Genomic DNA, 13,923 nt, shown 5'->3' with positions numbered 1-13,923 from the left:
AGACATGTGAAATAGTGGCTTATTTATTTATTTACTTATTTGTTTTGCTTTTTGTCTCAGAAGTCTTTATTAAACTTATGAAGATAAATTATGCCTGCAAATATTAAAAACACACCAAAGAGCAGAAAGGGTGTCAGTGAAGAGCAAGGTGCACTGAGAGGTGGGTACAAAGGCTCTCAGGAGTCCCTCACAGCGCAAGTGGGCACAGTTCACATGGCAGCAGGTACAAAACAGCCAGTGTAAAGGACGCCTGCACATATAGGTTCACTGTGTTTCCCTGCTTCTTGTGTCTTAGAATGCTTACTAGAGGCTTTCCTATACAGCACATCTCACTACAACATACCTGAATAACATAGCATACCTAAAAGCTATATTCTTAGAGAACTCAAACAAGCTTCCCCAAAGTTTTGTAGCTGATAAGGATGAGTAACTGGAAGCTGGTCCATCTGGTGGGGCTTCTTATAAAAGAATGGCATTAGTCATGTCTGTGCCCCAGGAAGAACCTGAAAGCAGAGTATCCTTATAGAGTGAATTACAAGGAGGTTTTCTGCCAAGTGCTAACAATTGCATTCCCCAGCACTACACAACACAGCACTCAAAGTGGACAAGGTCCAGAGTGAGGCAACTCAGAGAAACGTCATATACAAGCAGCATATTTTAAAACATAGCACATTTATTTTCCCATTCAATTTGCACTGAAGATAGTACATTCGACTTTCATTGAGCTAGGCTATCTTGTCTATGTCCCTGTTCTCCAGAACAAGATGCTGCACTTCTCCTGTGACCGTCACAACTTGACCCTGAGATTGATGCTACCACACTGGGAACATGTCCTCATCTGAGACTGATGCTACCACCCCAGGGGCATGTCCTCCACTCCTTGTCCTAAGACTGCCTAATCAAACTTTGAAAGCCAGTGACAGTCCTCCTTCCCAAGTGTCAATTTCTTATGTCCCTGTTTTTTTTCTAAAATATTAAAAACAGTTTAGGATTATAAAAACAGTAGCTTAGCAGTTATACCTTCAAAACACATAACAGACTACATTCGCATTTGGATTTCTCACAGATTCACTTACACACAATATTTAAATAAGTTGTAATTTACGGGCAATACTGTAAAACAAAGTTTTAAAGTGTACTGAAATTATTTAAAAGGCAATCACTCCCCCACCCCCAGTAGTATACAACCTTTCTGTCATACTCGCATATTTGATTCATGAGATTATGCAAATGAAGTTCTTAGCTCATTTGTTTATTTATTGCACAGCACTCAAGACCCATTGCTTTCATTCCTACTAATATTTTTGTTTTTCTATTGAAATATGCTGTTGAGCTTTGGAGGAGGTCAGTAGATGTAGGTATGCAGGGCAGATTTGCCACAGAACATCTTAGCTTTCACAATGGCTCATGTAACAAGATGACTGTCACACAAAGAAGAAAGCAACCTTATTTACAATTCTGGTGCTATGAAAAGACACAATGACCAAGGCAATTCTTATAGAGAAAGTATTTAATTGGGGATTTGCTTACTGGTTCAGAGGTTTATTCCAACATCAGGCAGGGAGTATGGTGGCATGCAGGCAGGCGCTATAGCAGTAGTTCATAGCTACATCCTCATCCACAGACAGAGAAAGAAAACGAGGTCTGGTATGGGTTGTTGAAAAAACAAAGGCCATTGCTAGTGACAAAGTCCTCCAACAAAGCCATACTGCCTAATCATTCTTGAATGGTGGCCCTTATGATGACTACACATCCAAATATGTGAGCCTCCAAGGGATCATTCTTATTCAAACCACCTTCGAAGCTAGAAGTCAGAAGTTCAGACACAGGACATGTAATATTTACTACTGAACTCAAGGAAGAATATTCTAGCCCTACTGTACTTGTCTGTGTGATGAGTTGTTCTGCCATGGCTACACTGAAGCAGGGACTGCTTAACTGTATAGCCTCCTTGGTCGAATGACACTTTGGTTCTAGAAAAGTCTAACTACAAAGGAAAATGTGAGAAAGATCTCCCGTGTTCATTAATTGGCAGTATTAACATAGTAAAAATGGCCATCTTACCAAAAGCAATGCAATCCCCATCAAAATTCTAACTCAATTCCTCACAGAGATAGAAAGATCAATTCTTAAATTCATTTGGAACAACAAAAAACACAGGATACTGAAAACTATTCTCACCAGTAAGAGAACTTCTGGGGTATCACCATCCCTGGCTTTAAGCTCTACTACAGAGCAACAATGCTAAAAACAGCATGATATTGGTGCAGAGACAGGCAGGTGGATGGATCAGTGGGATAAAATCAAAGACCCAGAAGTGAACCCACACTCTTATGGTCACTTTATCTTTGATGAAGAAGCTATAATCATCCAGTGGACAAAAGACAGCATATTCAACAAATGGTGTTGGCTTAAGTGAAGGTTAGCATGCAGAAGGATGAAAACTGACCATTCCTATCTCCTCATACAAAGTTCAAGTTCAGGTGGATCAACAACTTCCATATAACACCTTACACACTGAATCTAATGGAAGAGAAAGTAAGGAAGATCCTCGAACACATGGGCACAGAAGAAAATTTCTTTAACAGAAAACCAATGGCTTATCCCCTAAGATCAACAAATGATAAATAGGACCTCATAAAACTGAAAAACTTCTGTAAGGCAAAGGACCCTGTCAATAGGACAAAATGGCAACCTATAGGTTGGGAAAAGATGTTTACCAACCCTACATCTGATAGAAGGCTAATATCTAATATATATATATATATATATATATATATATATATATATATATATATATATCTCAAGAAATTAGACTCCAGAGAACCAAATAACCCTATTAAAAGTGGGGTACAGAGCTACTCAACTGAGAATTATTGCATGGCTGAGAGTCAACTTAAAGAAATGTTCAACATCATTAGCCATCAGGGAAATGCAAATCAAAATTATCCTGAGATTCCACTTAACACAAGTCAGAATGGTTAAGATCAAAAACTCAGGTGACAGCAGATGCTGGTGAAGAGGTGGAGAAAGAAGAACACTCCTCCATTGCTGGTGGGATCGGAAGCTGGTACAACCACTCTGGAAATCAATCTGGTAGTTCCTCATTAAATTGAACATAGTACTACCTGAGGACCCAGCTATACTACTCCTGGGCGTATACCCAAAAGATTCTCCAACATATAACAAGGACACTTGCTCCACTATGTTTATAGCAGCCTTATTTATAATAGCCGGAAGATGGAAAGAAACAGATTTCCTTCAACACAGGAATGAATACAGAAAAATGTGGTACATCTACACAATGGAGTACTACTCAGCTATCAAAAACAATGACTTCATGAAATTCCTAGGCAAATGGATGGAACTAGAAAATATCCTGAGTGAGGTATGCTAATTCTGTCAAGGCCTGATGCCCCTGTGTACGGAAATGTCAGGACTAGGACTTAGAAAGTGGAGGTAGTGGGGAGTGAGGGAGTGAGCACTCTCATAGAAGCAGGGGGTATTTGAGATAGCGGGTTTCTGGAGGGGAAGTGGGAAAAGAGGATAAGGTTTAAAATGTAAATTTAAAAAATCCAATAAAAGAAAAAAGAAACTAAAAAAATGACTTCGTAAAATTCGCAGCAAATGGATGGAGCTAGAAACTATCATTCTGAGTGAGGTAACCCTGTCACAATAGAACACACATGGTAAATACTCACGGATCAGTGGATATTAGGGGAAAAAAGCTCGGAATATCTATGACACAACTCACAATCCATATGAAGGTCAAAAGAAGGAAGACCAAAGTGTGAATGCCTCAATCCTACTTAGAAGGGGGAACAAAATAATGACGGGAGGTAGAGGGTGGGCGGGACTTGGGGGGAAGTGAGGAGGGGAAAGGAAAAAGGGGGCAGGATTAGGCATGGGAGGAGACAGTGGAGATGTACAGAGGGCCAGGGAATTGAACAGATGTGTGTAGCAGTGGGGGATGGGGAAATAGGGGTAGCCACCAGAATGTCCCAGATGTCAGAAAAGCTTGAGGCTCCCAGGAACCAACGAGGATGACATCAGCTGAAATATCCAACAAAAAGGAGAGAGAACCTGTAGAGACCATATGGAAAGGTTAGGCATGGCCCCCGGTTGAGGCATGGGGACACTCACCCTTCTCAAAAATTCACCCCAGGATTGCTGACAGAAGCCTAATATGGAGGTCTCCTGAGAGGCTCTGCACAGAGCCTTACAGATACAGATGTGGATCTAACCTTAGTAATGAGCATAGGAACCCCAATGGAGGAGTTAGAGAAAGGACTGAAGGAGCTGAAGAAGGTTGCGACCCCATAGGAAGAACAACAATATCAACCAACTAGAGCCCCCCCACCCCCCCAGAGCTCCCAGGGACTAAACCATCAACCAAAGAGTACACGGCATATGTAGCAGAGAATGGATTTGTCTGGCATCAATGGGAAGGAAGTTTTTGGTCCTGTGAAGGTTTGATGCCCTACTGTAGAGGAATGCTAGGGAGGTGGAGTGAGAGTGTGTGGATGTATCAGGGAGAACCCTCGTGGAGGCAGGGAGTAGGGGGAGTGGATGGGGGATTTTCAGAGGGGAAACCTGGAAGTGGAGTAACATTTGAAATGTAAACAAAATAAACAATAAAAATTTTAATTTTTTTAAAAAAATAGATATTACCTCTCAGATGATTTTTTAAACACACACCAACAACAGAAAATCAGTCTCTATTAAAAATTTTCAAACTTTATAAACAGATGGATTCTGAAGTTTCATTATGATCTAAATATAGAGCTTTTTTGGTTGGAGAAAAAAGATTTTCCATTAGTCAATAGCACGAGATGCCTTCAGCACCTCAATGGGAAATGGATGATCTTGCCTCTTTTGATAAGAACACACCCCAATTTCTTCCCAAGAATGTAGGACATGGTGGTATAAGCGAAAAATGAGAACTGAAAATAGACTCTGATGCAATCCTTCAGTGTTTCTCTCTCAGCACATCATTTTTCAATAGATAAAACGAAATCAAAGTGAAAATAATAGGTTGGGAGTCAGATGAATCAATGTCTCATTAATGTGTCCTTGAATAGATCAATTAATTGTGCCAGTTGTATTTTGAGATCTGCCCAGAATCATTTATGAAGCCTGTATTGGGTTGTGGTTCATCTGTGTGGTACTAATTTGAAGGTTACCACTATGACTATGGATTCAAGATCAAGACTGTCTTTTAGTATGTACTCGTGGTGTGAATATTACCACTGCAAGAAACACCGCAGCTGAACAACAAAACTGATAGCCTCTTGAAAGCCAGACATCTCATCAAGAGGATTAATGTGCCACCTGTATCTACTAAAACACTACCCACTACAAAAAAAAAAGCACTGTGTAAATGTCTTTATCTGTAAACCATTGGTTTGTAAGCTCTCTTCTCCAAATAATCACAGTGCAGAAATGAAACCAGGAAAGAAGTGGACCTTAGTGTGGTGCCCACAGAATTCCTAATTTCTCATCGGCAACACTTGAGGTTACATACCAGTTTCAGTGACGTTAATGAGCTAATAGGTCAGCTTACAACACAGCTTTGGACAAAATGGAGGTCAGCATGGCTAAAGGTGGTCCCAGGAAACCAAAAGGCAAGATGTCGTGTGTTTATTCCTTCCTCATGCAGAAATGCAGGGAAGAACATAAGAAAAAAACCCCGAGGTTCCAGTCAATTTAGTAGTTTTCCACGAAGTGCTCTGAGAGGTGGAAGATGATGTCTAGCAAATCGAAGATTGATGAAGTGGCCAAGGTGGATAAAATATGCCATGATCGGGAGACGAAAGATGGAGCAGGGAAAGGAGGCAAGAAGAAGGACCTGAAAACTTCCAAACGACCTCTCTCTGGATTTCTCTTATTCTGCTCCAAATTCCTCTCCAAGATCAAATCCACAAACCCTGGCATCTCCACTGGAAATGTGGCAAAAAAGCTGGGTGAGATGTGGAATAACAAGTGACAGTGAGAAGCGGCCTTACATTGCCAAGGCAGTGATGCTGAGGGAGAAGCATGAGAAGGACGCTGCTGACTCTAAGTCTAAAGGGAAGTTTGATGGCGCCAAGGGTCCGGCTAAAGATACCCAGAAAAGGGTGGAAGAAGAGGAGGAGGAAGAGGAAAAGGAAGCGGAGGAGGAAGAGGAAAAGGAAGCGGAGGAGGAAGAGGAAAAGGAAGCGGAGGAAGATGAATAAAAACTCGGTCTCCTTGTGAATACCTTAGAGTCAGAGAGCACTGTGATTGGCACATCTCTTATTTGAGTCTATTGCCCTTGTTAGGTTTAATTACAAAATTTGATCAGGATCATATTGTAGTTTCTCAAAGTGTCAGTAGATTACATGAAGTGGCCATAGGTGTCCGGCGCGCCCTGAAAACTTTATCAGAGTTATACAGAGCTCCAAACAATTTTAAGATACAAAGGCACCCCGCGTCCTCCTCACTCAGTGCAGTTTGCTGTTGGTGTGACAAGGCTTGAAGATGTTTCTGGCATCTTGTTCTCAACTCGTAAGGTAGTATTAACTATAAGTTTATTGGCTAGAAATCCTGAGTTGTCGAATGTTCAGATCTATAGTTCGTAAATAGAACAAAACAACCCAGACGGAACTTGATGCTCTTGTTTGGCTTGGAGGCTGTGAGAAGAAGACTTCTGGAGGTGCAGTAGCTCAGAGTGTGCATTGAGGCTGGAGGACCTGTTATACTGCGGTGAGCATCTGGTAGCTTCAGGCCGTCTTGTGTTTGCCAAGTGGCAGAGCATTCTGCTGACACCCTTAGTTGTGGAGAGGGGGAGAGGTTAGCTAGCATGAGAAGTGTTTGGAGTTTTTTCTTTCATTAAGTGCAATATGTCTTATACTTTTTAAAGAAAGTGTGGAACTCATCGTTGCCAGCAAAGCAGAGAACTACTGCATCAATAGAAGTTCAGGAACCTTCTGTACTTAAACGCAATTTGCAGCATTCTGTTATTTTTTCTATGTTTAGAAGTTAAATAAACAGTATTGCATTACAGAAAGAAAAGACATGAGCTAAGCTTTCTCCAAGCAGTAGGTCATTGTGTGTGGATGGTTTGGGATAGTTGCTACATTTCATTTTGTTTTGTTTAAATGACCGATGCTTTAAAAACCTTTGGTTGAATGGTAAATTTGTGTTGTTCAGATTGTATGGTCATTCAGGGAACCGTACATAATAAACATTGTGCTTCAGGTGCTGATTAAAGCCATACCTTTGTTTTTCTGTTTCTGTATCTTTGGGCCATGCATAGCTTGCTATTAACCTTTGCCAGGAATTGGACAGGGAGAAGCTATTCCGTTAATTCTGCAAGATCTTGGCATTTCTCAGGAAAAAGTTTTTCTCATAAAAGAGGCTTGGGATTATTTGTGGATTTAATTTACTTGTTGCTTCCCAGGACTATCATTTCTGTTCAGTGCTGACTCTAATTGCGATGTGACTCCAGTGGTCTGCATTCCGATAGCTCAGAGCATGATGATTCTCAGACACACAGACAAAGCGTCTTTAGATGGTAAATGGAATCCTCTACACATGGGAATGTTATCTTAGTGAGTAGGTTACAGGTAAAACAAAATTAACTTCTGGATATTTAAATAAAACACCAAGAAAGCAAATGAAGAGCCTAATACATTATTCTTAATGCCTCAGCTGATACATCACAGAGGCAAACCTACATTGCATATATTTGCTTGCAGGTAAAGTCACTGTTGAAAATCATGCCTAACCAGCAAGACATAATAGCCATGTTATACCTTCAAACAGGCTTGATGGAGTAAACTCTCTATGATGCTATCTTATGTATCACCAGCTTAGAGCAGAGCCCTAACATGAAAGTATTCCAGGACAATAGCAGACACGGCAGTCTTTCTTCTTTCCTTTCCTTTCTTATTGACTTCTACTCCAGAACTACTTGTTTGGCATTGTTAGGAAAAGTAAAGGTTTGTGTGTGGGCCTAGGAATGCCAGCCACATACAACACTTCATATAGAATCACCGTGGCTCTATTATACAGAGTGGAAAGCAATAATTCCTACAGCCATCACACAAACAAATCTATGCTTAGAGGTATAATTCAGGCACAGCAGCGTTTTCAGAGGAGAATATGGTGATTTCAAAGGCTAAATCATCAAACAGATATGCTCTATTTTAATTTTCATAAAACAATATACTGCCTTAAAAGAATGCCAAGAAATAATTATCACATAACTTTTACCTGTGCCATATTTCAGAAGAGTATTTTACTACTCTTCCCATGGCTAAAATTAATTTATAATATATGCTGTGGTCTGAGTTGACACATACACATTTTTTGCCCAGCAGGATATATTGTTAACAAATAATTATACAGCTACATAAAACATGAAGTTTAGCACTTAATAAGGTTTGTGTTTTACTTGTTCAAAACCTACAGATGAACTCTAGTGCTCTGTTACTTCCAGTAAAATGGAGCTAGGAAAGCAGATGGTGTGACTCCCACTGTAACCTTACACCTCACAAAATTCCAGTATGTAATGAGACTTAGGTTAGCATGTGATACAAGCCAAATGTCAACAAGAGAAAAAGTAGGGTGCCTTCGAAGGGATCCAGTGGACACGCTACCCTCTGTGAGGATAGAATTTACATTTGAGAAAGAATTTACAGTTTAGAAAGAATCAAGAGTGGACACACGGGTTTTCCAGGGAGAGGAAACAGCATGTGCACAGGCCGCAAGGGCAGTGGATATATGCACATAAAGACGGATGCTTTGATATAAATACAAATATATAGAGTTTTGACAGACATAAAGATATGCAAATTATACGTGAACAGAAGAAAGCATGAGCCAAAAAGTCTGTCTAAGAAGTAAAACTGGGTTAAGGAATTATGCATAACAGCTAAACTATATTATTTGAATAAACAAAGTAATTGGAAAATAGATAGACATGCATATTTTTAAAGGCTTCGATATAAGAGTAGGAAATTGTTGATATAGATGGAGAGCTTGACATTATGTGTGCTGACATTCATCTGATTGTTTGTCCCTAAGTGTCATTCATCAGTGTGCTTTATGGAATGTAATATATAAAAGACTTTCATAATCAACAGGGACTCGCTAGTTTCCAAAAGTCATTTACTCCTACAATGTCAAACTATGATTCATCACTCTATGCTGATATTTCAAAGCTAATGTATCATGTTTAGATTCTTTGTGAAGGAGAATGTCTTGTTAGCTTATTTCTCTAGAGATCCCTTTTATCTCAAGATGTGGCACAAGTTCTTCATACAATATCCACCTCAGAAATACTGTTTAATGTGGCCTGATGAATTTTTCACATACCTTCCACAAATTAGTTCAAGAAAAAAATGTTTTCACCTACAATCTTTTAAATTTCTTATTCACCCAAAGAAACAGATAAATAGGGTTCCAATCTTGTGTCCCCAAATATAGTCTTCTGGGCAATGACTATTATCATTCCAAACAAGACAAAAATTCTTTATTTAATTTTACAACCAGGATAGTTTCAAATCAATGGAAATACATGTGAATTTGTCCTATAGTTTGGCTGGTAATCCTGAAGCCGCAAACACACAAGCTACAGGGGAACAACCCATGGATGTGTCAAACATAGACTGACCCCATTGGCCATCCTTCTCCCTGCTTTATGGAAAAGTCAATGAATATTAAATGTCTTGTGAATATTGGTAATAAGGGGCTCCTGAACAACAATTAGCTAGAACAAAGTCATACTTAGAGTCATGTCTCCAGGGGACACAACCACTTTCTCTCTGCCTTTCTTTCTTGTGGCTATAGCATGCCAAAATAAATGTCCATCCCTACGTGATCCAACAAAAGAAAACAAAACAAACAAAACTTAAGAAACAAACAAGAGCCTGTTCCTGTGTGAAAGGGTGTTGTTGAGAAAGAGTAGATGTAATGTTTTATTCTACTGAGCCATAGGATGGTGCTGTCTGTGAAAGTGATCCTTTATGTTGCAAAACTTCATCAATATTCACCCACCAGTGTACAGCTGATGTCTATCCAAAGTCTGCACTGACAGCAGTTGGGAAGCTAGCACCACATAAGGCTAATGGTCACCTTTTTGTTTGCTTGCATGCATCTTTAAGTATTTAACATCAAGGCATGGAAATGGGCTGTCATCTTATGTCCAGCTTACATACTTCTCCTGCCTAATAAAATGATTACAGGTTCAACTGAGGTGAGCGGAAAGGGACAGACTGAGAAATCAATCTCAAGAACTTTAAAAGTCAAATGTAAACTATATTATCCCCTTTTTGTTTGTTTTAGAAACACCAAGGCTTTTTCATTAAGTATGGCTTTTCAGGATTGGCAGTATTATGCAGCAGATGGTGTGGTCACGGTGGTAGTCCTCTTGTGAGCTGATATCCTCCCTCCGCACTTCACCATAAACAACTGTGAATGTGTATTGGTGTTTTCTTGTAACTGGTGAGAAAGCAGAAGAGACCGTGGCTGGCAGGCAGTGGCTGTGCACACTGGTCCAAGGCAGCCTGATTCTCCATTCTACTCTTTTGTTGCTTGCACTACGAGTTTAAATGAGATTTTAGAAAGACTTTTAAAAGAGAAACACACACATACACACACACACACACACACACACACACACACACACACACCTTCATTACTGCATATATCCAGCAAAATATCAAATATATTTCAAACGTCCATTTCACTCACAACTCTATTTACTTACTATGTAATCCCCATTTTCAGGAAATTGAAACTCAAAGCAAAGAACTGGAGAACTGGAGTTACAGAGTTAAAGCACTAATCGAGTCACATACAGGGACATCAGGATTCATACTAGCATCTCTTATTATTTATTGTTCAGTGAACTATATTTGTTTGATTAAAAGTTTTTTGAATTTCCTTGAGACATGCCTCATGTTGTGGCCTAGGTTGCCCATAAAATCATGGCTACCATCTCCGTACCACCTGATCGCTGGGATTGCTGGCAATGCTATATTCAACTATATTCTTGAACTCACAGAATGCTCTCTCGTGAGACTTTCCATGATTCTTTAGCAATGAAACATGTGCCATGAGAATATCTGTTGTCTCAGTACACTTAAGAACCTTGATTCTTACATGCTTCCCAGGGACACAAAGCTCACTATGTCTTTCAATTGGGTATCAAATTAGTCCACGTGTTCAGAATTACTTGGAGGCTAAATCATGGACTGTATTATGACCAAAGCAGACTTTCTTATATTCCAAGAACCCTGAAAACCTACATGAAAGGAGAATGTCCTTCATATTTACTGAATTTTGGAGCATTCACAAGAGGTTGAAAAGCTCTAAAAGAGGGGGGTTGGGGGGATGGGGTGGGTCACCGAGTCAAATGTAAACACCTCTACCCTGTGTTCAGGGCAAATCCCTGCATTCTCTCTATTGTCTTGTCTTTTTTCTTTACAGTGACATTTAAAGAAAATCATTTTTAGCAATGGGTATCACTTCAAAAGATAATTTTCCGAATCATCCAATAAAATAAATTGTAATAAAATTAGTCATACATAGTTTTTTATTTATTTTTATTAATCATATCATTTGTTTACATTTTGAATGATATCCCACTTCTCAGTTACCCCTCCACAAGCCCCCCCCCTCCATGCCATAACCTACCTCTCCTTCCTCCCTTTGCCTCTATGTGGGTTCTCTGCCACCCATCCACCCTCTCCCAGCCCACCCTTCCAGCATGGGCCTACACTGGGGCATCAAACCTCCACAAGACAAAGGACCTACCCTTCTACTGGTTTCAGACAAGGCCATCCTCTGCTACATGTGTATCTGAAGCTAGGGGTCAGTCTTTGTACTCTCCTTGGTTGGTGGTCCAGTCCCTGGGAGCACTGGGAATTCTGGCCAGCTGATGTTGTTCTTTCTATGGAGTTGCAATCCCGTTCAGCTCCTCCAATCCTTCCTCCAGCTGGTCCCTGAGCTCAGTCTGATGTATAGCTCAAAGCCATTCACATCGGCATTGGTCAGTTGCTGGCTGAACCTCCCAAATAGCCGGTTCCTGTCAGCAAGTGCCTCTTGGCAACTGCTACAGTATCTGGTTTGGTGTCTGTAGACAACATGGATACCAAGGTGGGGCAGTTCCCTGATGGCCCTTCCTTCAGTCTCTGCCCCATTTTTTGTCCCTGTTCCTCCTTTGGACAGGAACATTTATTGGTTAAAAACTTTGAGATGAGTATATGGCCTAGTCCCTCAAACAGGGACTGTGCCCATCTACTGGAGATGGTCTCTACAGGTTCTATCTCCCCTTCTATGACCATTTCAGCTAAAGTCCTCCCCACTGGGTCCCGGGAACCTCTCCTGTCTGTGGCATATGGGACATTCTAGTGGCTATCCCCAGTTCCACACCCCCCACCATGCTACATATTTTTATTGGATTTGCTGACACTCTGTACCTCTCTCCTGTCTCCTCCAGTACCTGATACTGCCCCCCTGATTTCCTCCCTTCCTCGCTCCCTCCCAGGTCCCATTTCCTTCCACCTCCCACAAACATCATTTTCCCCCCTCAGTGAAGGCTCGAAGCATCCACACTCTGGTCTTCCTTCCTCCTAAGCTCCATATGATCTGTGGGTTGTATCATGAGCACTGTGAGATTTTGGGCTGATATCCACTCATCAGTGAGTACATACCATGTATGTTCTTTTCAGTCTGGGAAACTTCACTCAGGATGATATTTTCTAGTTCCATTTGCTTGCATTGACATCAATGTTTTTAATAGTTGAGTAGTATTCCATTCTGTAAATATATAACATTTTCTGTATCCATTCCTCTCTAGAAAACCATCTGGGTTTTTTTCCAGCTTCTAGCTATTATACGTAACTGTTATAAAAATAGTGAAGCATGTGTCCTTGTTATATGTTGGAGCATCTGTTGGGTGTATGTATAGTAGTGGTGTAGCTGGGTCTTCAGGTAGAACTATTTCCAATTTTCTCCGGAACTGCAAGTTGGATTTCAAAAGTGGTTGTACCAGCTTACAGTCCCACCCACAATAGAGGAGTATTCCTCTTCATACACATCCTGGCCAGCAACTGCTGTCACCCAAGCTTTTGATCTTAGCCATTCTGATTGGTGTGAAGCAGAATCTCAGGATAATTTTGATTTCCAGTTTCTGATGACAAAGAATGTTGAACAGTGTGTCTCAGCCATGCAAGATTCCTCAGGTAAGAGTTCTTTCTTTAACTCTGGACTCCATTTTTAATAGGGTTATTTGGCTCTCTAGAGTCTACCTTCTTGAGTTCTTTGTATATTTTGAATATTAGTCTTCTATCAGATGTTGGTAAAGATATTTGCCCAATCTGTAGGTCCTTTGTCAAAGATCAAGTGACCATAGGTGTGTGGGTTCATTTCTGGGTCTTCAGTGCCATTCCATTCATCTACCTGCCTATCTGTGTACCAATACCATGCAGTTTTTATCACTACTGTTCTATAGTACAGCTGGAGGTCAGGGATGGTGTTTCCCCCAGAAGTTCTGTTTTTTTTTTGAGAATAGGTTTTGATATCCTGGGTTTTTTGTTATTCCAAATGAATTTGAGAATTGCTCTTTTTAACTCTATGAAGAATTGAGTTGGAGTTTTGCTTGGGATTGAATCGAATCTGTAGATTGCTTTTGTCAATTTTTACAATATTAATCCTGCCAATCCATGAACATGGGATTACTTTCCATCTTCTGAGGTCTTCTTAATTTTCTTTCTTCAGGGATTTGACATTCTGGTCATACAGATCTTTCACTTACTTGGTTAGAGTCACAGCAGGATATTTTAGATGTTTGGTGACTATTATGAAGTGTGTAGTTTCTCTAATTTCTTTCCCAGTCCATTTGTCCTTTGATGGCTACTGATATGTAAGAGTTAATTTTAAATCCAGTCACTTTGC

The 13,923-nt window shown here is 40.3% G+C and overlaps 1 protein-coding gene across 48 annotated transcripts in view; it reads right to left on the bottom strand.

Moving 5' to 3' along the window:
- The window catches only part of Nrxn1 (neurexin 1), a 1,146,022-nt gene that overhangs the window by 172,830 nt on the left and 959,269 nt on the right, over positions 1-13,923 (bottom strand). The gene's annotated exons all lie outside the window — the stretch shown is intronic.

Source organism: Rattus norvegicus, chromosome 6 (assembly GCF_036323735.1).
Source record: "Rattus norvegicus strain BN/NHsdMcwi chromosome 6, GRCr8, whole genome shotgun sequence".
Taxonomy (NCBI): domain Eukaryota; kingdom Metazoa; phylum Chordata; class Mammalia; order Rodentia; family Muridae; genus Rattus; species Rattus norvegicus.
This window is presented reverse-complemented; position numbering and strand designations above follow the sequence as displayed.